Genomic DNA, 24,152 nt, shown 5'->3' with positions numbered 1-24,152 from the left:
AGAGCAAGGTTGAGATTTGCCTGGAGGAACTAGAGGGCAGATGTGTCCCTGAGGGGCTTGCTGCTGGTGGCTTCTGTGGTGGATCTACTGCTTCCTGGTAGCCGCAGCTTTCTGTTCCAACACCTGCCTCTGGCCACTCGAGGGGCATAACCTCTGGGGGAAGATTCAGGTTAAGTGTGTTTCTAAGTCTGATGTGCCAATGCACTGAAGGCCAAATAAATCTAATAGACACACACAGCATGATAACCCTTTCCCAGGGGAGCAAAGGTTTTGCTAACGTGGCCATGATTCCTCCTGTTTCCTCATCGGTGACCTCGGGGCATGGTTCTTCCGTTTTACCCCATTGCTCATCTGCCTCCCCTTGACTATCATATATTTAAAAATCCTCCACAGTCTTCATTACAATCAAGTGTAATTGTTTAGCAAGCCATCTTTCTTAAGGCCAATCAGCTCCTTTGTGTTCCAATAATTCCCAGAGAATCATCTCATCCCCCAGATTCCTGACTGCACAGCTAGTCACAGCTCTGTGCCCTTCAGGTAGGAACAAAATGTGTTTTCTGTTGATTGAAGGCATCCTGAAAGATTCAGCATCCCATAGATACAGACAGCTGAGCATCATGTTCCTGTAGCAGGCATAGATCTGAAATGGATGGAGATGTTTCTGTGACAGCCAGAGACTGGCTGGATGTTGGACCAGATTCATGTTGGGTCTTAGCATATTTGCAGCCACTGTGATTTAATGATTCACCACCAGATGGTCTGTCAGATCTTAAGGGAGAGTGAACAAGAAGTGTTGGGATTAATGAATTGTGCACAGGGCTTAAGGTTCCTTTTGTATTGCTCACATGGTGAGTAAGACCACACCATGGTACAGCTTGTGACACAGCAAAACAGAAAGGAGAGGTAGGCTTACATACATAAAGTCAAAGTGAAAATATTTCAACTCTATCCATTCATTTAGTGAACATTCCATTAATGCATATTGGCCTTTTGCTCTTTGGGGAGTTCTGCACTAACTTGTAGAGATGCTGCACTAAAATAATCGAGGCAGATTGATTACTACCTTACCTCATGGACCTAAGGATCTCAAAACTACAATGGGGCCCTGATAACTGTCACTGCATTTCTGCTGAGGTCCAGGTAATGCTGGTGGCCAGTCATAGAGAAGTCAGTCCAGTATACAGTCATGTACAGTGCACACTACTTCATAATAAATGACTACACTACTGGTCTATATTTATTATATACACTGTATTATTATTTTAGAATGCTTACTGAGTAAAATATGCTTATGTGCCGGTGAGATGACTCAATGAGCAAAGACACCTGCTGCCAAGCCCGAAGACCTGAGTTCGATCCCTGGAAACCACATGCTGTAAGAAGAGAACCAAATCCAGAAAGTTTGCTTTCTGACCTCCAGACCAGATGCATGCCCTGGAACATGACCGAACCTCATAAACAAACAAACAAACAAATAAATGTATACTGTAAAGCAGGTATAGTGTGTGGTATTAGACCAGCAGAGAACTTACACATTCCATGCTTACCAAGTTATTTAATTGTATCATTTTCTGTTGTGTTTGATTTAATCTCACTTTAAAATTCCATAATGTCCTGGGAGCCAAGGGCCTCTGTGTGTGTGTTGTATGACCTCAGTGGAGGAGGGGTGGAATTTCAGTATGCTTTCTGATTTTCACAGAATAACAACAATCAGCCAATGATGTAGTCTTAGTTTACTTCCTATTGCAGTGCTAAAATGCTGACCAAAAACAGCAAGGGAGGGAAGGGTTTCTTTCGGCTAACACTTCAGGCAATAGTTGGTGACTGGGTGAGGTCAGGGGAGGAGCTCCAGGCCTGCACCTGGAGGCAGGAAAGGAAGCAGAAGTCACAGAGGAATGCTGCTTACTGCATTGCTCCTCCTGGGCTGGCGTGGCTTGCTTAGTTATACAACTTAGAACCTTAGTTATACAACTTAGAACCATCTACCCAGGAGTGACATTGCCTGCAGTGGGCTGGTCTCTCCCACATCAGTCATTAATCAAAATGCCATCCACAGGCCAATCTGATGGAGGAGGCGTTTTCTCAGTTGAGGTTCTCCTTGCCCAGATGGCTCAAGCTTGGGTCAAACCGATCAACAAAACAAAACAAAATAAAGCAAAACAGAAAACCCTAAGCAACACAGAGGAGTGTTTCAGAACACGCTGAGCACTTCTTTCTAGATGGGGACCTTATTACTAGTTCAGAGGCATGAAATTGTTCCTCTGGGGAAAAGCCCATGGAATAGTAAATATTTTAGGTAAACTGATAGACAGTAACTGTGCATTCATCTAGTCCACCTCATACAATTTTAATAACTTTGAAATAAATGCTACTGTAAACCAGACAGACACCTGCATTCTTTGGAGTGCAAGGTTATCTGTTAGGGAGGTTGGACACACCCCTTCCACTTCCCTTGCGGTTCTCTGTTGTCAGGGTTACTCTTAAAGATGTGAGGCTTCCTCAGGGCAACATGTGTCACTTAGAAGATCTTGTGTTTAAGGTAAGAAGGAAGACAAAGCTACTGGCCCTTCAGGACATCTCCTTGACTTCTTTTGCTTCCGTCCTAAGGTTGTTGTAGCTTTGATGACAATCCTCAGCGCCGCATGAAATATACCCTAATTTGACTTGGTTATCCAGCACATGCATTCTATTTTCTTTTCCTACGCTGACCTATATGCACTATTCCCAGTTTCACTTTTTATTGTGAATATCTTTTGTTAATTATAAGCATCATGCAATGTGTGCTTAGTTGTGTCTTATATGTGTGTTCTTGAGGTATGGGGCCATCTCATTATGCACATCTGCTCTTTATGCAAGTGAGTGTTTCTTTATGTAAATGAGCACCTCTGTATGTAAATGAACATTTCTTCACTATCCCAACGGGGACTTTAAAGGAGTCACATCTCCAACCCACAAACCTCACAAAAGTGAGGGTTCCATTTTATAAACATTGCTTTTCTCACTGGAGTAACATACTCAGTCCAACATGTTTTCACAGAAGCTGAGGAAGGAGCAAGGTGCTTGATGGATAGAAATTGAGGCAGAATGCTTTAAGTCTCGTTAATAATTTTCATCTATGACATATAAATTGTAACACATGCATTGAGTTCTATGGAGCTTACCTATGGGATAGCTTCAGTTCCTAGTTAGCCTCGTTGTCGATATTTTTATGAAGGTCTGAGCCCATAGATTCTCATTAGATAATAAGATGATGGCTTACGCAAGTGAGTATAGGAATTGTTTTTCTTGTCCTTCTGGTAATCTGGTTCTGTGAAGCAAATAATGAGGTCTTAGTAAATTGGTCTCCATCCAGGGTTGAGGCCAATCCATGATAAAAGGCAACTTAGGCTTCTCAGTTGCTATGCTAAACACCATGACCAAAAACATAACGTGGGAAGGGAAGGATGCACTTGGCTTACATGTGCTGGTTACAGTGGATGAAATCTGCGGGAACTCAAGAAAGGGCAAAGGCAGGAGCCATGGAAGAAGGCTGCTTCCTGGCTTGTTCCCCATGGCTTGTTCTCCTTGCTTTCATATGCCACCCAGGACTCTCTGACCAGAGCTGCTCAAGTCTACTTAAGTGACTTCCCAATCGGTGGTCCCAACCTTGGTTTCTAACCACCTGCTGCGTCCTGCCAGCCCACCTCCTGGGCAGCGGAAGAGGCCCTGCAGCCTACCTTGCTCTGGTTCCTGGTCCCCTTCAGGGAGCAGCAACTCTTTGGCAGCTCTGCCCAGGCCAGAACCCCACAGATCCCCCAAGGATAGTGCCCAGTATGAAGAACAGGGGTACTGCCCCAGTGGGATGGGCTCTCCCACATCAATCATTAATCAAGAAAATCTGCCTCTATCTAGGCAGTCTGATAGAGGTAACCCTCAATTGCGGTTCCTTCTTGCCAGATGACCCTAGCCTGTGTCAGGTTGACAAAACTGAACCATTATAGCCGTGTATGGTATCATTTTTATATTAGTGAATTAAAGGAAGAGATGTGGCCTCAGGCAAGGCCCCGTGCGAGAGGCCTCAATGGAATGAAGAATCCAAATTAGCCCTGGCTGCATACTGTGGCACCTGGAGAACCTGAGGAAAACTTTCACTCTGGGACTTCTGGGGTCGTTGACTGAGTGTGGTCTGAACACTGGCAGTTTTAAAAGTTAAAAGAATCTAGAGGCACACCCTGGCTTAGAGGGAAATGTGAAGTCCTTCTTCATAGCTCCCTTCAGCTCATCAGAGGCGTACACCCTGTTGTCTGCCTGGCTGTGAAGTTGGAAGGACTGGGGCTCAACCATGTCAGATGAAAATTTCATTTTGGAGATTTTTCTCCTAGATGTAGTCTGCTGGGTGTTGTACGGGTCATTTGTGAGGGGTCAGGGTGGATTGTGACTTTGTATGCAGCATTTTCTTCTGAGCCTCTTGGAGTTCCATGTCGGTCACAGAATTCCCCATTCTTAGAAACTTGGGAGCCTTTGCTGAGAATTTGAATCCAAATCTACTAATTATTAGGATATGCCATTGAGCAGAATGTAGAAGCCAGAACAGAGACCCCGGCCTGATTGTCCTTGATGAGGGTTTACGTTTTAGATCTCCCCAGGTTCTGTATTCATTTATTAATTCTATAACAGATTAAGGAAATAAAAGCAGTTGGGCACCATTCACTCATTTATATTTTCATTCACCAGCCATCTGCTGAGTGTCTTCTCAAGCTTGGCAACACAGGAGTGAATAGATTACACAGTCCCTGTCCTCAGTCTGATAGGAGACAGAGAAGTAAGTGAGCAGTTGGGCTCTGTGTGAACGTGTGTGGCAATGAGGGAGAACAGGATGCTGTCAGAGATGGGCGGCGACATCCAACTCCAGACCTAGCAGCCAGGTTAGACGGTAGTGATAGGAAAAGCCTCATGGGAAACAAAAAAATTGGTCTTTGAGTACAGAAAAACAAATCTTTCACTTCTAGATGTGTACAGCACTCTGGTAACATACAGATGGTGGGCTCTCGGGACTTGACTTAGCGTCCAGCTTGCAGCTGCAGTGTCCCTTCTATATCGCCCTGCAGAAAACAGAGTAAACAATTGAGGGAAAGGGAGAAGGGGGATGATGAGGGGGAGGGGAAGGGGGAGGAGGAGGAAGAGGGGGGGTTAAAAAAAATCTGTAACTTAGATCATAAGAAAGAGACCCAGGAGGCCACTGTCAGAACACTGGCTTCTACACAAAGTGATATGGGTTAAAATAGGAGATCAAGGAAATGATTCTGTTATGGTGTCCTTGGTCTTCAACTTTGTTACTGCTCCCTAGCTGATGATGCAGGGACCCTCTAGGCCACCAGCATCTGGGAAAGCAACACTCCACTGACTCCCAGTCTGTCAACTTTGGGAGGCTTCTGCGAAGTGGGAGTTCCAAAGAATCTGACGACTTTATCTGTGACTTCAGCAGTGGTAAGTCCTTATGGATGAGATTGGATTTTTGTGCCTCATGGTGTTTGCAGTCAAGGTTAGGAAATGCTGGAGGAAATCCCAGAGACTGGCCAGGGTGGTGGGGAGAACACAGGAAGCCACATCCCTACAGACACTATGACGTATGACTGCCTTGCCTGCCTTGCCTGCCTTGCCTTGTCTGATTATCAGTGAGATTGGCAGAGGCCATGGAAAGGCCCTGGCTGGCCTGCATCCCCAGTCATGAAGCATAGGCGTTGGTTTCCTAGTCTCTGGCTCTTGAAGCCTTCCCTGTAGAGAGACAAGCTGATTCTAAATGGAGAAGTTCACAAGGGGGAATTTTATTTAGAAGAAAAGGGATTTGTACCTAGAGGAATGACATTCTGGTCATATGCCAAGGTCCAGCCTCGGCTTTGAGAAGGATTCTGAGGAAAGGGTGACAGGGAACAGCGACTCCGAAGTCAAACTGTAAATCCAAGCTGGTGGCCCATGCTTTGCTGGAGACGGCTTTCCAGCCCGCTGTCTCTTCTGTTCTGCTTTCTGGATTTCTGATCTGCTTTCTCTGGAGATCTCCAGACAGCTCTCTCCTTCTGTGTTCTGCTGTAGACAGTTCTCCAAGCGGTTCTTTTGCTCTGCTAGAAAATTCTCTGGATAGCTCATCTCCTGAAGAGCATAAGCCAAGTCCTTTATTTTACATACCAATCCAGTCATTCACTTCAGGTTTCCTTATGATTGTCCTATAAATCAGCATTGCATGACCCCCCAACCCTTTAATTCTTAAGAAACAGCAAGCACACATCTTTCTTGTAACATTGTAAAACAAACAAATAAACAGACAGACAACCCTCAGAGACCTGCCTGCCTCTGTTAAGCACAGACAATAAACTAGCTAGATGGGACCCCATCCAGAAATTACCATTTCTACCACACCTGGTCTTGGACCCAGGCTGACCTTGAACCCAGAATAATCCTTAAAAGAATCTGTCTGCCTTTGTATCTGCCTGTCTTTGCATCTTTCTGACAAGCTGGCTCATTAATGCAGCTGTCTTTGTTCCTGTAGATTTGTGAAGTCCCTCACATAATTCATATTACATTCTCATTTTTTCATAGTTGAGAAATTCTATATTTTCAGAGTCATGTTTATAGAATTCTTAGCCACAGCCTTAAGGACTGTCCCGAAGGCTCCAGTGCCCACCATTTTGCTGAGATATAGCCACACCTTCACCTCCTGGGCTCTGCTGTGTCTGATTATCAAGGAGTCATTAATGTTAACAGGGAGGACATTCCTTAAAAGAGGAATGTAAAATATATACATTGTTATATAAACAATCCTTATGCCCGGGGCAGTCATTGACATTCCTAGAGGCCCACTTCCGCTAATCCTGTCCCAGGGGCAGGAACTATGTCATTCTGTCCCCACCGGACCTGGCATTCATGGGTTTTAAAGATTCTGTTTTTTTTTCCCACTATATTCCTTTTAGGATTTAGTTCCTCTAAGTACATCTTAGTATGTCTTGAAAAGGCCTGTACTTCATAGCTTCTTACTTAGTTTCAGATCCTACATCAGGCTCGTCTGTGCTTGGAAGTCCACTTCCTAATAGACTTTATAGCACAAAGACATCTTTTTCAATACCATGTGGGCCCAAGGAACACCAATATCCACGAGAAGAGATCTGGTCTGGTCTGTGCCTCTTCTCTACTTAACTCTCTAAGCTACAAAGCCTTGATTATTCTTAGTCCCAAGTTCATAGTGAAGACAGTGACATTACCATAATTAACTGAGTAAACAGAGAAGACTTGACAAAATACAAATAGTAATGATAAATACACATAAGAATATTTAGCATTACTACTAAAATGTAGGGAAACAGCACAGAAGAAAATGACCAAAAAAAGCCAACAGTTCAAATGGCCTACATTAATCAGTTGGTGAAATATAATGGACTATCACTCTCCAGGGAAGTATTCACATTGTAAAAATTCACATATCAAGAAATCAAAGAAGCAAGGCATATAGCACATATCTGTCATCTCAGGACATCTGATGTTGAGTCAAGAAGATCTTGAGTTGGAGGCCAACCTTGGCCACATAGCAAGTTCCAGGCTGGCCTGGGCTATCTAGACCTGCATCAAACAAAACAAAACATAATAAATAAATGAACATAAAAACTATGCAAATAATGTCCTTACCTTTAAAAATGGAAGTATTTATAAAGGATAAAATGTAGGCATATCAACACTACTTATTTTTAATAGTACAATTGTGGCTAATTTTAATTTCCTGCAAATGTTTTTCTGTATTTCCTCCAAATATTTTCTATTTTTCCAGACTAAAAATGTAGTCAGGAATGCCAAGTAAAAACAAGTTTTAAGAAAAATAAAAACGATGTTAAAATCAGTTTTTTCCTATAGTATAATTTTCCCAGAGAAAATATTTTTGAGAAAAATAACTTTAGGAAGTCACCTAATATTGGTGTTTGTTGTGTAAGACTCTGGGGAGCCTTAGCTTATTGGGGACCTCCTGAGTGAACCACGTGGAGCTGAGATTGATGCAAAAAGCAAGAGGAATTTATTGTTCCACTGCACTGGGGTCGTCCCAGACCAGAAGGAGAGGCGGCGACCCCCAGCACCCATTCAGCAAGTTTTTATATGGTTTCCAGGGGCAGAATATATAGCATCAGCAACTAGGCACACAATGTGATTGGCGGAACAGTGCTCCCTTTAAACTGATTGGTCTTTAGGGAATGAGGCGACAAGGAGGCAATGGTTTGTCCTGTGGAATGTGTCCTGTGGAATGTGTCCCCACCCGCAGGTCGGTTCCTGTCCAGTGGTCTGAAAAATGTTAATTAGCCTCTCCCTTCTGGATGGGGCAAGTGTTTCATGACCTTCCCAAAGTTCCTGAGCTGACCTTTTTAGTTGCAGTAATTTCCAATCCCAATAATCCCATACAAATAAAAAAAAATCCCACAATCCAGTTATTATATGTATAAGCTAAGTGCCTAAATTGGGCAGGACTAGCACTAACTTATTCCCCAGCTATGAGACCCTTTGCTACGTGCAGTTTCTCCTGACCACGTGGTTCTGCTCCATCATGGCTCCCACCTCCTCCTCCTCTTCCATGCTTTCTCCTTCCCTTCTCTTTCTCTTTCTCTACCTGCTCACACTCTCAAAGAACTCCCATCCCACTTTTCCCCTCCACTGCCCAATCACAGACTCTAGGTTTTATTCACCAGTAAATGGGGAGAAGGTTCACATGAGATCATCTGAGTCTGTGATCTTGATCCACTGTTTGTCCAGGGGCCACCTCTCTTGAGGAAGTAGAATTAACATCAGAATTCAAACTGCATCAGGACCACCCACAACAGGTGTTGACTTTTCTTTGTAAGAGTCTGTTGTGCTGGCAATAAAATAAAATATTGCTCATGAAGCTATGATTTAAATGACTAAACCAATCATAGTTAACCTTAGGATCAGACCTACAAGTTTAATGATACTGTCTTTTCTGGTCACCATAGCTAAAACTGTGCAAGCCAATTAAATGCCCTGGGTAAGCTGGAACAGTTATAGGACCCAGATCTAGTTTCTTTCAGCCCCCTTTTTAGTGCAAAGAATCATTTTGTTAAGCTGACAGAAAAGACAAAAAAGGGGGCATCTTAGGAGTGTGGTTCTGAGATCTTAGGAATGATTATGAAATTCCTCCTCTGTCTTTTATAAACAGAACACCTTCTGGATGTGCAGGCATACCCACATTTTATCTTACTATTTTAAGTTTCTGTGGGTGTTTATAATTGTCGTCTCTGAATCCTTTTTCTTCCTTCTTTATTAACGATAGTAAGCAATTTATGTTTTTATACACTACAGTTTCTGACTTGTCATTTCCGCTAGTCTGATTCCTGTCCCCAGTGTTTCGTTTATGTGACTAATTCCACCCTGATGGAAAATAGACACAGGCATTGTTCTTTTTTACGTTACGAATAAGGAAACAAACATGGAGAACTAATTTGCCTGAGATTGTCCGTGCTGCAAATTATGAAGCTATTTTTCTAAGTGATTCTGAAAACACTTCTCCGAAAGTTTGGAGGAGCATGCCCAGTGATGCTGAATGCTTTGTGTGTGGTGTTTCCCCCACGTAGTCACTGAAGAGTGAGAGGTGACACTGACCACAGAGATAAAGCGAGAACACAAACCACTTGGTCCACAATCCAGCTAACTGAATTGTGACTTATGTTGGAGCCTAGTACTATGAGGGTAAAAGCTTTGAAATGGTGAAGACTTGGGTAGTTACAGGCTTTGTGGGAGAAGAGAGTTACAGGAAGCAAGAGAAAGAATGGAAGATGAGCTTGTGAAGAACTGGTTCACGGGAGAACTTGGGATGCGTTGGCAAGGAACATCTGCATCCATGGAGTGGCTTCCTGGGCAATGCTGGGTCTCTGCTTCCCCCAGCCATCTCGGAGGTTCCCTGAAGGGCAGATCAGAGTCCTGCCACCCAGGACAAAACCCAGACAGGGTGTGGTGCTGTTAGTGGTCACATATAGGAGGGAGTAGGAAAGCATAGGAGCAGGCTGGGCGTGGTGGCACACGCCTTTAATCCCAGCACTTGGGAGGCAGAGGCAGGCAGATTTCTGAGTTCGAGGCCAGCCTGGTCTACAAAGTGAGTTCCAGGACAGCCAGGGCAACACAGAGAAACCCTGTCTCGAAAGACCAACCAACCAACCAAACAAACAAACAAAAAAAACAAAACAAAAAACCCCCCAGAAAAGGAAAGAACAGAAGCAAAAGTGCCATCCAGGATCAAGGTGTCATGGAGGGTCTCCAGCCAGCCTTCTCCCATAGCTTCTGGAGCTTTGTCTCAAGGCTTAGATTTCAACATGGACACACTCTGTGGTGGCTAACGGAGGATCTTTGATCAAAGGGAAGATATATATAGATATAGATATAGATATAGATATAGATATAGATATAGATATAGATATAGATATAGATATAGATATAGATATAGATATTCATTCATTTGCGAGTATGCCTTCATAAAGGCGAATATCTATGTTTAATCTGCCTGTGAGTCTCCATAGATACTGACATAGTCATTTTCTCACAAATACAAGGGTAATGAAAGATGACTCTCCTAAAATATTATCATCCTACAATCATACTTGGGCATAGTTCTTACTGACAACTTTTCCTGGATTTGCCACGATGGACCTTCTCAGTCCTCAGTTTGCCTCTTAGTGAGTAATTTTGTTGTTGGGTTTTTTTTTTGTCAATTTTGTAGTTTTTTTTTAAAGATTATAATATAATTATAATATTTCTTCTGTCCTTTGCTTTAAACCCTCCCATACAGTTTTCTCTATTCTCCCTCAAATTCATACATATATAGATATGTTTTTCCAAATATAACATGTTCTGTTCATATGTATGGGTTCTTTCAGGGCAGACTGCTTGTCACTGAACAACCAATTGGGGTGCCCTTTCCTAGGGAGGACCACTGTACCCACTCCCAGAATAACTCAGTTGCCTATAGTTCTGTGAGTACAGTTGAGACCTCATGAACTCTACCCCATCTTTTGGACAACTTCTGTAATTCAAACTCCAATCTAGTTATGAGAGAGACGTAGTAGGTGATGCTATCTCTGTTTGGTGTAGAATGTTCGAGAAGATGGCTGACATGGACACCCAATTGCAAACATAATCTAGCTGCAAATAAGCTAAAGCAGATAACCTGCTATTTGTGTATGTTGCTTGCTTTTAGAGTTGACACTACTGGTCCTTCCTCGGTAGGATGTGCAAGTAGCTGTGGCACAGTGCTTGGAATGATTGATCAGATAGGAAGCAAAATGAGGTGACCAGGCCACCAAAGGAAGCACCGACATTGCTTACCACCTTCTATATTTCTTACTTGTTTCTTCTAAGTAATAATGTAGATTAAACTTCTTACTTTCGAAGTGGGCATCAGAAGCTTTGAGCACTATTAACCTGGGAATGGTCTTTGTTTTCAACTGTTTGCCCCACCATCCTTCCATCTTACAGCAGAAGAACTTCGTATTTTGTAGGTTCAGAGGTAGATTTTTGTGGAGACCAGAGAGCTCTTAAATAGCAGAATTTGAACACAAGTCTGTTTAGGTTCAACTTTTGCTTTATTCTTCTATAGTGTAATCCCTCCTAGGAGATGAGAGGACCCTTTTATGAGGACTATTCATGGAGCTGGAGAGGTGGCTCAGTGGTTAAGAGCACTGACTGCTCTTCCAGAGGTCCTGAGTTCAATTCCCAGCAGCCGTATGGTGGCTCACAACCATCTGTAAGGGGATCTGATGCCCTGATGACAGCGACAGTGTATTCATATAAATAAATAAATCTTAACAAAAAGAAAAAGAAAAAAGAGGACTATTCGCACTTATGAAAGACCTGTACAAAAATCTGAATAAATCACAAAGACTGCATTTCCTCTTTAGAAATCTTTATTTTTTTATTGAACATATTTTTTCTTACAAAATATCCTAGTCACGATTTTCTCCACCCCTCATCTCCTTTATTATACTCCTCAGAGCTACCTCAAAAACTTCATAAAGCCAAAAACATTATCAGTGCAAGCCTGTGGCTATCTGAACTCATCTCTACTCCAATCCAAAGCGAAGGCAAGGTGCTTCAAGGGGAATTTGCAGAAGGTTAATTTTCCAGTAGAGTCAAATATCAAGGAATAATGTCTTTTCAGAGTTGATGAGGACTTTTCTAATAGCTCTTTTAAAATCTCTCCACAAATATGAATCCAACAGCATACAGTAAATAAGGTTGTATAAGACATTAAGACATTAATCTATTTTAAATATTAAGAATTATTTTTAGAGCTGGACAGTGGAGCATATGCCTTTAATCCCAGAACTGTGAGTTTGAAGCCAGCCTTTTCTACAGAGCTAGTTCTAGACAGCCAAGGCTACATGAAGAAACCCTGTCTCAAAAAAAAAAAAAAAAACAGAGACACACCACACACACACACACACACACAGAGAGAGAGAGAGAGAGAGAGAGAGAGAGAGAGGAGAGATAGACAGAGACAGAGACAGAGACAGAGATCACAAAAACAAAAATATTGCCTTTATTGTCATTTAGTTGGGAGCTTCAGTGATTCTAGGTTAAATAGTGTAAACTCTTGCCAATTTTTTTTTACATCTCCCTCTTTCTCCCTTATATAGGTACACATGGAAGAGAGTGCATGTATGTTTTCACATGACTTATTTTTTAAATGAGAGCATATCTTGCATTTCATTCCGTAGTCTACAGCTTATCTTACAGTCTTACAGTTATGTCCAGTAGAGTTCTGTCATTAATGGGAAGAACACTGCTTCTCTTTTACCGTATAAGGATTGTAAAGGGTTGCCATGACAATAACTCCTAAATTGAAAAAACTCAAATACAGTTTTACTTAAAAAAAAAAAAAAAAAAAAAAAAAAAGATACCCAAAGTTTTGATACAGGTGCTGGTGCATTGATTGAAATAGAGGTGATGCTCAAATCCCATGCTAAGTTCCAAACAGCTTAGGGACAGGGAGGTGGCTTCTCATTTTCATACTCTGAATTGGGGTACACTTCGTGATCCGCATATTATGAAGAACATGAAAGTGAGGTCAGGCTTGGCAGGAAAACTGCTGGCTGCCAGCTTTTAGTACAATTAAGAAACAACAGGATCACTCTGGCACAAGCTTCAACCAGTTGGCAGGAAAAATGGCTCCTGGGCTCCTCTGGTGACTGGTAATTCAAAGTAAGTAGCTAGAATTGCCTTTCATGTCTGCGGACAACTTCTGTCCCCAGACCTGTGAGTCTTGTTGAATTGTTGTTGAGGATGGAGCGACTTCCCTAGCAGAACGAGTTTGGCATCTCAGAGGGTTTATTTCAACACCCACAGAACAAACATTTACTGGTGTCCGCAGACAGAAATCTTTGAAACCTCGCTCCAGTCTAGAAATGAAATTTACGACCTGCCCCCCAAAAGACTTCTTCCAGCATTTGTTACTGTATCCAGAGGCTATGACCCTGTTCTATATGATTAGTGACATTCTAATGGGTAATTGGGAAACATTAAACATAGCCCACAGACTTCTGTTATTATCATTGCTGAAGGCCCAAGGACTTGGAACTCCAGTTAGGATATTATTAACTTAAAATATTCATACTCACTTAAATTATAAGCTGTCAATAAATATTTCTTTCTTCCAGCTTTCATTTATAATTTCTCCAGAAGTTTCATTGTTGACCATTCTTCCCAGAGCCAGAAAATGCTTTCTGGTTTGCCTCTAAGAGCCTGAAGCTGAGTCACTGAACTGTCAGCACCCAGTATTCAAGCACTCTTTGAATCCACAGACCCAACAAGATACTGATAGAAATTCTGGCAAAAGCTCTTTGTTTATTGGGCATGGACGGCCTTTTTTTCTTACCTCAATAACATAACGGTTATTCATCTGGCATCTGGATTTTGTTAGGTATTATAAATAATCTCATTATATTATAATGAGATTGATCAAATAATCTCATCAAATTATAAAAGTGACTCAGCATATGCTGGAAGATATATGTAGATTACATACAACTATACCATTTTATATGAGAGATAGGACATCCACAGTGTTTGGTATCTGCTGGGGCCTTTGGAAGTCATTGTGGTGTTGTAAGGTGCCTGGGAGTCCTCATGTCAGGCTGTGAATTCTAACAGCTCTTCACATGGCATTCACACGGAGCCTCTGTACCATGTAGGAACGTAACTAAGGACGCTTCTGAGACAGGTGACAATCACACATATTAAGAGACACCTTTCAATGTTTCCCAGACCACAGAGCTTCCCCGAATCCTGACATCTGTTTATGGCCATTGTCTTTGATTTCTGTTGAGCACAAAGAGGTCAGGAGTTGTTTGTACAAATGAGAGAGGAAACCATCTCCTGCTGTCCCCTGCGTCCTTGACAGAGGCAATGAGAGAAAAGATAATGCAATTTTAGCTTCTCCGACCTCCCCATATTTCCTTTGGTGAGAGCAGAGCTTCTGAGCCAGGCTTCCTAATAGAGGACCGAAGCTTCCTGACACCTTTAAGCCTCGGTGTGTGTGTCTGTATAAAGGGGATGACAATTGTCCTTCCTGACAGAGGTGCTGAGTTGCCTGCTGCAGTGTAGACAGGGTTTACAGATGGTGAGTACTCTATGCAGGTAGCTGTTGAGCAAATCCCAGTTGACTTCTGATGATGAGCGCCTACTGTATGAGCACCTTCTGATGAGCACCTACTGTATGTTCATCCTATGTAGAAAATTCTCTAACAAGGGTCCCTAGAAACGCTCAGTCCTTACTTATCTGGTAAGATTGGGACTTCGATGTGTTTAATGAGACTGCAGTCTTTCTCGGTGTTAGAGGTGGAAGAGCTGAGATAGGACCCAGGTCACAGGCTGCTGTTGTTTTTCCTTCTGAGCGGTGTCCGTCTTAAAAGCTTGAGGACTCTGGAGATCAGTGAGAAAGTAAGGTGGGATGACTGTTAGCTCATGCCTGCTGCTCCTAGAAACCTTTCAAATTATACTTTTATATCCAACACGTAGGTGAATACACATTTTAAACAATGAATCAACAGAGTATGGCTTTGCTCACATTCACACTCTGGACTTCCTAGAAAATCTGAAGGCTTTTGATGGCTTACAACCGGGGGATTTCTTCCCTCTTTTCCTTTTGTTTTAAAACAGCAAGTTGACTCCTCTTCTTCCCGGAAGCCTTTCTAAGTCATCACAAACAGCATTCCTGGCGCTCCTAGACCCTTCCAGAAGCTTTTCTTTCTTCTTCCTGGGGATGGGCTCTGACTGACGTCATCCAGCAGGAACACAAGGGGCTTCCCCAGATTGATTCATCCTGCGGAGAGTCTACAGAGTGTCTCTTCATTACCCATTGGGTCTTCATTCAGAAATTTATGGCGAAGGATGCAGGGGGCTTCTCTTTTCTACTTTTCCTTGAGGTTGGCTTTTGAAAACTCAGCGATTTTAGCAACTGCTTGGAAAACTTTATCATCCCCCATTCACAAGTATGGTTTTGTATCTTTTTAGCCAATCATTTCTTATCTCTCGTTACTTCTGCTCCTTTTTTATTCAAATCAGCCAGAGTCCGTTCCAGGACTCAGTGCCAAGGTGCCGCCCAGCTTAGAGGAACGGATCTTTGATCTTTTTCTTTTGCCTCATCTTGGTACCAACACACTAGTTATGCTTAAATCCCTCCGCATTCTCACGCCTCTCTCTGCAGATTCGCTTGGGATTTTTTTTTTTTAAAGAAAGGAGAATTTTTAAATGAGAAGCTATAAAGCTTATTCATGTAAATGCTAAACGAAGACAGCCCTGAGCTATGTGATTGTGTTCTGTGTAGGTGTGCTTGATGGGCAGAGATGATGCCCATTTAGAAGTGTGCAGGAGTAGGATTTGGCTCTTCCCCTGTGGTGGGTCCCTGTTACGTTTTGTATCCTTTTTCTATCCAGGTAGCTTTTTCATGTCCTGATCCACTTCTATAGGCTGAATGGAATGCAGTTAATGCCATAGGAGAAAACTTAGTGTGTTTCCTTACCAGCCCAGCCTGGATGTTTGCAGTGACTTCGCTTTGCCTCTGGATGCACACAGGGCCTCGTTTAAATGGACCTAGCAGTGGTCTTTACAGTTTTCCATGGACTGAAATAGACTTATGGTCATTCAGTTTTTTTAAAGATTTATTTATTTATTTTATGTAGGTGAGTACATTGTTGCTGTCTTCAGACACACCAGAAGAGGGCATCAGATCCCATTACAGATGGCTGTGAGCCACCATGTGGTTGCTGGGAATTGAACTCAGGACCTCTGGAAGAGCAGTCAGTGCTTTTAACCGCTGAGCTATCTCTCCAGCCCATTCGTTTGTTTATGAAGATATTTTACTGATGTCTGGCACACGGTAAATCTTCTGAATTCTGAATCCCCATTGCAAACATGTGTTAAGTGAGAACCGCATAATGTGTTAGAGGGAGTCACAGACCCAGGACGGATCTTAAAGTGTTGAAAAGAACTTTTCAACCATTTGGTCATTCAGTAGGTGAGCACTGATTTATCACCCATCCTGTGCCAGGTACTGACTAACTGTGGCCCAGTGGTACTGCCGTGGGGAAACAGACACAGGCTTTCTCCTTGGGCATCAGAGCCCGTTGGATGGCTTTCATAACAGCTGTAGGTTGACCATAGATATATCTCACTTGCCTACATGTTGTGGGAAAAGCTACTTCCCCTAGGTGCTTGGCCCTTTAACCCATAACCATGAACCTGATAAACTCATCCGTCCTATCATGCAAACATCTGTGGCCAGTGTAAAATAAGAACAACCAACTACTGCCTATGACCAAATCTTGTCTGCTGTCTGTGTTGTATGGCCTTTGTGCTTAAGAGAATTTATATGTTTGAAAATGCTTGGGGAAGAACAAAACAAAACAATGATTAATACTCTCTGAGACAAGAAAATTAGGAAAAATTCAGACTTCAGTTTCCGTGAATAAAGTTTTATTGGCACACGGCCTGGCCTTGTGTGGATGTACTTACTGTGCATGACTGTTCTTGAGCTGACAGCAGCCGAGGAAGCTGTGCAGACACCAAGGCCTAAAAATAGTTATTATCTGGCTTTTTAAAGAAGGATTTTCTAACCCCTGGTCTAGAAGACCAAGGTATTATGACTCCATAGTTGTTTGACATGCCATCTGTTGAATCCTTGGGAGGTAGAGTGGTTTTAGCCAGCTGCCTCTACACCCTGAAATCCAAGGTTGAAGCGTTCAGTGCCTAGAGACGTCAGAGAATGGCCCATTTACAGGCCATTTTGAACTTTCTTCAGCCACAGAGTGTGCAAAAATAATATTCTTTTTCATAATGCAACTTAGTTCATTTTCTGCCATGAAACTTTATTATTATTTCCAGAAAAAAAAAAAAAACCACTGTTGCTTTCTCACCTTTTTACCTTAAAATATAGATAACTCTAGTGGCTGGAGCGGTGGCCCTGTTGTTAAGGGCATGTATGGCTCTTACAGAGGACTAGAATTCAGTTCCTAGTGCTGACATCACAAGGCTCACAACTGTAGCATGAAATATGAAAAAAAAAATGCAATCCACAATACGCCAGCAGGCCCCAGCACAAGGCTATCCACAACACACAACCACCTGTCAATTCCATCTCAAGAGGAGCTGACACCTCATCATAGCCTCCATGGGCTAGCCCTAACCCTGACCCTGTCCTCACACACATACATTATACGTACACATGCAATTAAAAGTAAATGTCATTTAAAAAACACAGCTAACTGTGCTTTCTCTACCCTGGTAGTGTCTTTGTGGATAGCCTACGTGGTACTCCATCAAGGGCTGCCTCTCCTGACATGTGTCCTGCCTCTGGTCACTGGAGTCCGGAGTGCTATGATTCTGCCTGATCTTGCCGCTTTCTGTTGTAAAGCCCCTTTGTTACTCTTTGCAGACACCCAGGGCCTCTCAGCATCCCATTGCCCTTGAGCTCATCAGGCGTGTAGAGACCACACTGCTCTTCTGTGTTTTCTGAAACACTGTAGAGCAGCCAACACTTCCCTGGTCCATCATCCCAAGACCTGGCTTGGGGAGCCGAGCTGTCTGACACTATCCTGGTGTTTCATAATGCTGACCAGCTTCTCAAACTAGGAACTGCTCGTGAGCCAGCTGTCATTCCACCATATCGGCATCTTGTTGCTTGAGTTAGAAGAACAGGATTTGGGGGGGGGGGTCAGGGGAAGGGCTGGCTGTGGTCTAGGGAGCTGAGAGCTAGCTGGCTTCTGCTCCATTGGCCTTCCAAAAAGGAGACAAGTTGACATTTCCAGTCCCATGCAAGCTCCAGGCAGCTCCAGTCTAATCTATTGGTACCATAGTACTCAGCAACCTCAGGCTCTGGTTGGACCAGATGGAAATATTAAAAAAAAAAAAAAAAAAAAAAAAAAACCTGGAAAAATAAAACCGTGAAAAACCCAAGACAGAGAGAGATCCATTACCCAACCCCAGAAATCGAAGTACACTAACCCTATTGAAGAACTTGCCAGGAAAATGCAATTTTCAGTTTTCTCTGTGGTTCAATTTATCTTCACTGCTCCGTAGTCAGTTTGAATTAGATCCAGAGGCAGATACAATTCAACCCTTTCTCTTTGAAGACAGGACAACAACCCCCACCTTCCTGTCAGTGGTCTCACTGTCCTATCCCAAGGACTGGCATTTCCCATGTTTAGAACCGCTGTGCCTCTTCCTGTGACACATCTGAACTGGGTGGCATGCGTTCCCCTTCCCCGTACATGAGTAATTGCATTTTTTTTTTTCTGCAATGCTTCGCTAGAGATGAGGAGCAGCTACTTGGGACTGCATTTTATACTTCACCAAGTTACATTTTGAAGATGGCAATTTGTCTGCATCTCATGATCGACCTTGGCCCTAGGCATTATCTCATCTATCATAGTGACCATTCAGGTTTGAAGTTCCAAAAGATACAGGATGGGATGAGGTGTAATGAAGGACAGAGCTGTCCAGATCGCTGAATGGCCAAGTCCAGCTTAGTGCCAAGGATGCACTTAGAATAGGCAGCAGAACACCCACACATGATTATGTGTGCAGCGAAAACACAGAACATTTCCTGTGCTTCTATTGGAAAGAATTAGGGTACCTAACCCCGAAAGATAAGAACGGGATGGAAGAGGAGAATCCATGTATATTTCCATCAAAATGCTAAAGTACAAACTGATTTCATATGGAAATTTCTTATTTCCCCTACATCAATTGTCCAAATGAGGACAGGAGTCTGGTGGCAGAGCTTTTTGAAATAGTGTGTGTGTGTGTGTGTGTGTGTGTGTGTGTGTGTGTGTGTATCTTTCTTTTAACTCTCTCAGGCAGCCGGTGTTTAATTAAAGCCTCTAATGTGCCTCCTCAAAGAGGTTCAGCATCTTTCTCTTTCTCTTAAGTGGAATGTAGAGTTAGTAATCCATTTCTAATACACAGAATGTAGCAGAGGTATAGGCCAGTTGGAATACTTCCCCTAGCATGCATGAAACTGTTCATTGGAGCCTCAACACTGGATAAAAACAGTGGTGTCATGTAATCTCAGCACTAGAGAGACGGAGACACGGCATCAGAAGAGTGTCATCTTTGGCTAAGTTTAAGCCCTCTGTTTTGTTTGTTTGTTTGTTTTAGCTACACTATAGATCAAACACACAGTACAAGATATCACTTAAAAAGAATAAGGCTTAATGTCCCGATGGCTTCCTGTTGCTTTCACTAGCATCAGTCAGTAAAAAAGCCAGTGGTCATGTCGTAAGAACTTTTGGACATACGCCATGAGGAAACAAGCCCATGTGTGAAGACCTGGGACCTCCATCCACTAGCGGTACAGATGGGCAATATCCACTGAAGACCTTTCAGTACAGTCAGCCCTTCAGATGTCTCTCCAGAGCTATGAGTGGGCTTGAGAGAGAGCACCATTAAGCTAAGTTACTTACACATTCCTGACCCTCAAAAGCTCCAAGGAAAAGTGCCTGTTGTTTTAGGTTACTAAGCAGCGGAGTGATTTTTCTATGCAGCAATAAATAATAAAAGTTCTCTTTAGAGAATACATCACATGTGGTGAAAGTTTTATTTTACATGGCATTTATGATGCACACCTTTATGTTTAATGGTCATTGTCTTAGTTAAGGTTTTACTGCTGTGAGCAGACACCATGGCCAAGGCAACTCTTATAAGGGCAACATTTAATTAAGGCTGGCTTACAGGTTCAGAGGTTTAGTCCATTATCATCAAGGCAGGAACATGGCAGCATCCAGGCAGGCATGGTGCAGGAGGAGCTGAGAGTTCTACATCTTCATCTGAAGGCTGCTAGTAGAATACCGACTTCCAGGCAGCTAGGGTGAGGGTCTTTGTATTGGCTGGTTTTGTGTGTCAACTTGACACAAGTTGGAGTTATCACAGAGAAAGGAGCCTCCCTTGAGGAAATGCCTCCATGAAATCCAGCTGTAAGGCATTTTCTCAATTAGTGATCAAGGGTGGGATGGCCCATTGTGGGTGGTGCCATCCCTGGGCTGGTAGTCTTGGTTCTATAAGAGAGCAAGCTGAGAAAGCCAGGAGAAGCAAGGCAGTAAGTAACATCCCTCCATGGCCTCTGCATCAGTTCCTGCTTCCTGACCTGCTTGAGTTCCAGTCCTGACTTCCTTCAGTGATGAACAGCAGTGTAGAAGTGTAAGCTGAATAAACCCTTTCCTCCCCAGTTTGCTTTTTGGTCATGATGTTTTGTGCAGGAATAGAAACCCTGATTACGACAGTCTTAAAGCCCACGCCCACAGTGACACACGTACTCCCTGGGCCAAGCATATTCAAACCATGACAGTCATTAAAATAGCTAATAAGTTTTCACAATGAGTGTGGATGGTAAGAGTCCATGTTAGTGTAGCTGTTTGAATGCGACCAGACATGTTCTTATACACCTGAGAGGGCACATTCTAGGGTTTTCCCACATGGGTCACTTGACTGGGTAAAGAGGAAGTGAGGTTTACTAATCTCACTTCATTGTAGTTGCAGCACTAAGAAGACACTGTAGCGACTTATATCCCCAAATTCTTTCCATGGAGAGATGAAGTCTTGGGCACTGACCCTGGACTAGGGGCCAATACAGTTACTTCTTTATAGCCAGTACATGGCTTGGAAGACCGAATCAAATGCAGTGTCAGCCAATCACCAGCATCAGTTGCTGCACATCTGGAAGCCAGATGAAGGCCATCATACCACCTAGAACTGAAGTTACAGATGGCCATTAGCCAGCATGTAGCTGCTGGGGATCCAACCCCAGTCTTCTGCAAGAGCAGCCAGTCCTCTTAACCACCTATGGAGCTGGCTCTTCAGTGCATCCCACTCCCGGCTGCCACATGCACTTTTAAAACAAGTTTGCAATTTTGAAAACAATAAATAAATAAAAGAAATACAGAAAATAATGAGGTAACTAAGTATTTACCTGACTATCTACAATTAAGGCATAGTTAACATATTTGGATGTTAAGGAATAACATATGGAATCCAATTAGAACTTCTACCCCTTATGTGGTTCCTAGTCATCTTATACCAGGGTTGGTGTGCAGGTGGTAAGCCACATCCTGATGTTAATATTTCCCTCTGGCCCTTGCTTTTTCATTGTTCTTAGAATAAATAACTCTTCAAATTATCTTATAAAATTATTTATTAAGAGCTTGTTTTAATGATAGTGTCATAAATAAGTAATTTGATTTGATTACAATTCAGCAACAAACATTTGCTCTCAATGCCTAATGGGTTAACACTTCTAGGATATGTGCTCTCCATCTGGTGGTAAAGGAGACTATCCATAGTTGGGCTTGTGTCTGATGTAGAGGACTAACCCTGCAGAAAATCACTTCATAGACAGGACTCCAGTCTCCAAGAGGAAGACACGAACAAACAGCAAGAGGCAATGGCTCACCTTCAGGATGCCACAGTTCGTCAGATATTTATCATCTTCTCAGCAACCACAAAGCTAGGAAAAGATAACACACCTGCCTAGGCTACATAGTTAATGACTGACAAAGCAATAACCCAACCTCTTATCTGTTTTACTTCCAAGCCGAGTCTCCAAACCACACTGATACCTAGTTCTTGAAAGCATTATTTTCATATTAAGATAAATACACTTCAGTGAAGGGTACACACCCAAGAGTATATGAGCAGGTGGGTCAAAAGGTAAAAAGAGGGGACACAATGTTGGGTGGGGAGGGGAGGGGGGATCTGGGATAAGGTGAGGGAGGGGTAAATATGACCTAAATATAGTGTGTGAAATTTTCAAGGAACAAATAAAAAGGGAAAATATACAGCTTCCTTATGAAGCAAATGCAAACACTGTTGAACTGTAAGGATTAAAGAGTGTTCAGAGAAACTGAATTTGCTTCTTGCGTTGTCCTACAACTTAATTCCAGAAGTTCCTTTATTCAGGCACAGAGCAGAGGACTGTGGCTCACAAAACAAAAGCAAAAACCAAAATCAATCAATCAATCAATCAAACAAACAACAAACAAAAAAACCTACTGGCAGCCATGCCACAAAAGTCATTTACATTTGGATCAGCTGGGTTCCAGCTAATCAGATGCCCGAACCAAGCACTCAGCTTGGCTGTGACTATGCCTACCCTTTCTCCCTGTCGAGATACATCCTAGAAAGAAAAGTACCCAGAGGAAGGCAAGCACTTAATAAACCATCCACTGGATGCACCTTTAAGGCAACCCAAACCTGCTCATGCTCCTGCCTTCATTAGTCTCCCAAATTAGAAATCTGGGCGTTATCATCCATTTACTCTCGGTGTTGGACTGGAATCCCATCTTGATTTCCACTGCTGGTCTTATTGGTCCCCTGGTCTTAGTTTGAGGGAGGAAGAAGGAGGCGTGCATGCCATCAAAAGTGCAGAAGGCATGAGCGCATTGGGAAAGAGAACTTTCTAGCCGGAAGTGCATACATAATTAATTGGGGCGTGGTTTAGACAAAGAAAGCAGGATGAATATGGTGGGGCCACAGAACAGGGAAGACAATGAAGAAATGAAGGCTAAAAGGGACCTGCTAGATAGCTAATATTTTATGCTAAGGGCAGTTGAGGTTCTTTAGGGGTTTTAGATAGGGGCATATGACAAGGTCTGAGTCCATTTTGAGAAGATCCCCTGTGGCTATGATGGTGAATCCTGGCGTGAAAGAATGGAAGCATGCTGGGTGGTCAGGTGCTTTCATTTCAGAGGGAAAAAAGGATGACAGTGGTGTAGATGGTTGTGACGATGGAGACAGAGAATTTGAATAGCCCATAGGTAGAGTCTTTAAGACCCAAGTTTTCTAGCATCTTCTGATAGTACCTAGGCCAGCTCCCTCAAACCACAGATAAGGAAATTGAGCTTCAGAGAGGGATGCTAAGTCAGGATTCGTGGACAGAGAACCACCAGTCTGATACAGGCTCTTGCTTCGTGTCAGGCTCTACTACTTTCTATATTTTTCATGTGTGTGCCTTTATTTCTCATTTTCTGACAGCTGAGGAGTTGCCTCATAAACAGATGCCTGACTTCCATTTTGCAACGTCTTTTGGCAAGCTATGCGGAGGAGGACATGGTTCTCTTGACTCAGGATCAACCTACTCCAGGCACATAGAGAGATATCCTAAACACTTCTTAGATTAATTAAAGCCAAAGATAGAAGAACTCCAACTGATATAAAGCAAAATTCCATCGAGAGTCAGGCTCCAAAAGGAAGTTTAGAATCATACTTAAGAGAAGGCGAAATCACTGGAGGAGATTCTCTTTAGTTTTTTTTGTGGCCCTTCTCTGGCCTCAAGCAGAAAGCATTTGAATATTCCTCTGAGCTCTAGAGAGAGTGCCACAGGTAGCTAAATGCCCACATGCCATGCAAGGGCAGCAGAGAGCAGAGCAATGGGGTGTCAGACAGCCCCTAGGAACCCCCTCTTTCCATTTCTGTCTCCAGAAAGGTAAAATGTCTGAGATTTCCTTTTAGAGGCTGGTTTTATTCAGAGGAAAGTACAATACCAAGTGACTGCTTAGGTAAAAGCAAATCAAGGGACTGGCTTCACATGTCAAGCTCTGCCTTAGCTTTAGGCTAACATGAAGGAAAGCAAGAGACCGAATGTATGTGTT

This window comes from Mus pahari, chromosome 1, assembly GCF_900095145.1.
Source record: "Mus pahari chromosome 1, PAHARI_EIJ_v1.1, whole genome shotgun sequence".
Taxonomy (NCBI): domain Eukaryota; kingdom Metazoa; phylum Chordata; class Mammalia; order Rodentia; family Muridae; genus Mus; species Mus pahari.
Note: the sequence above shows the minus strand (reverse complement) of the source record.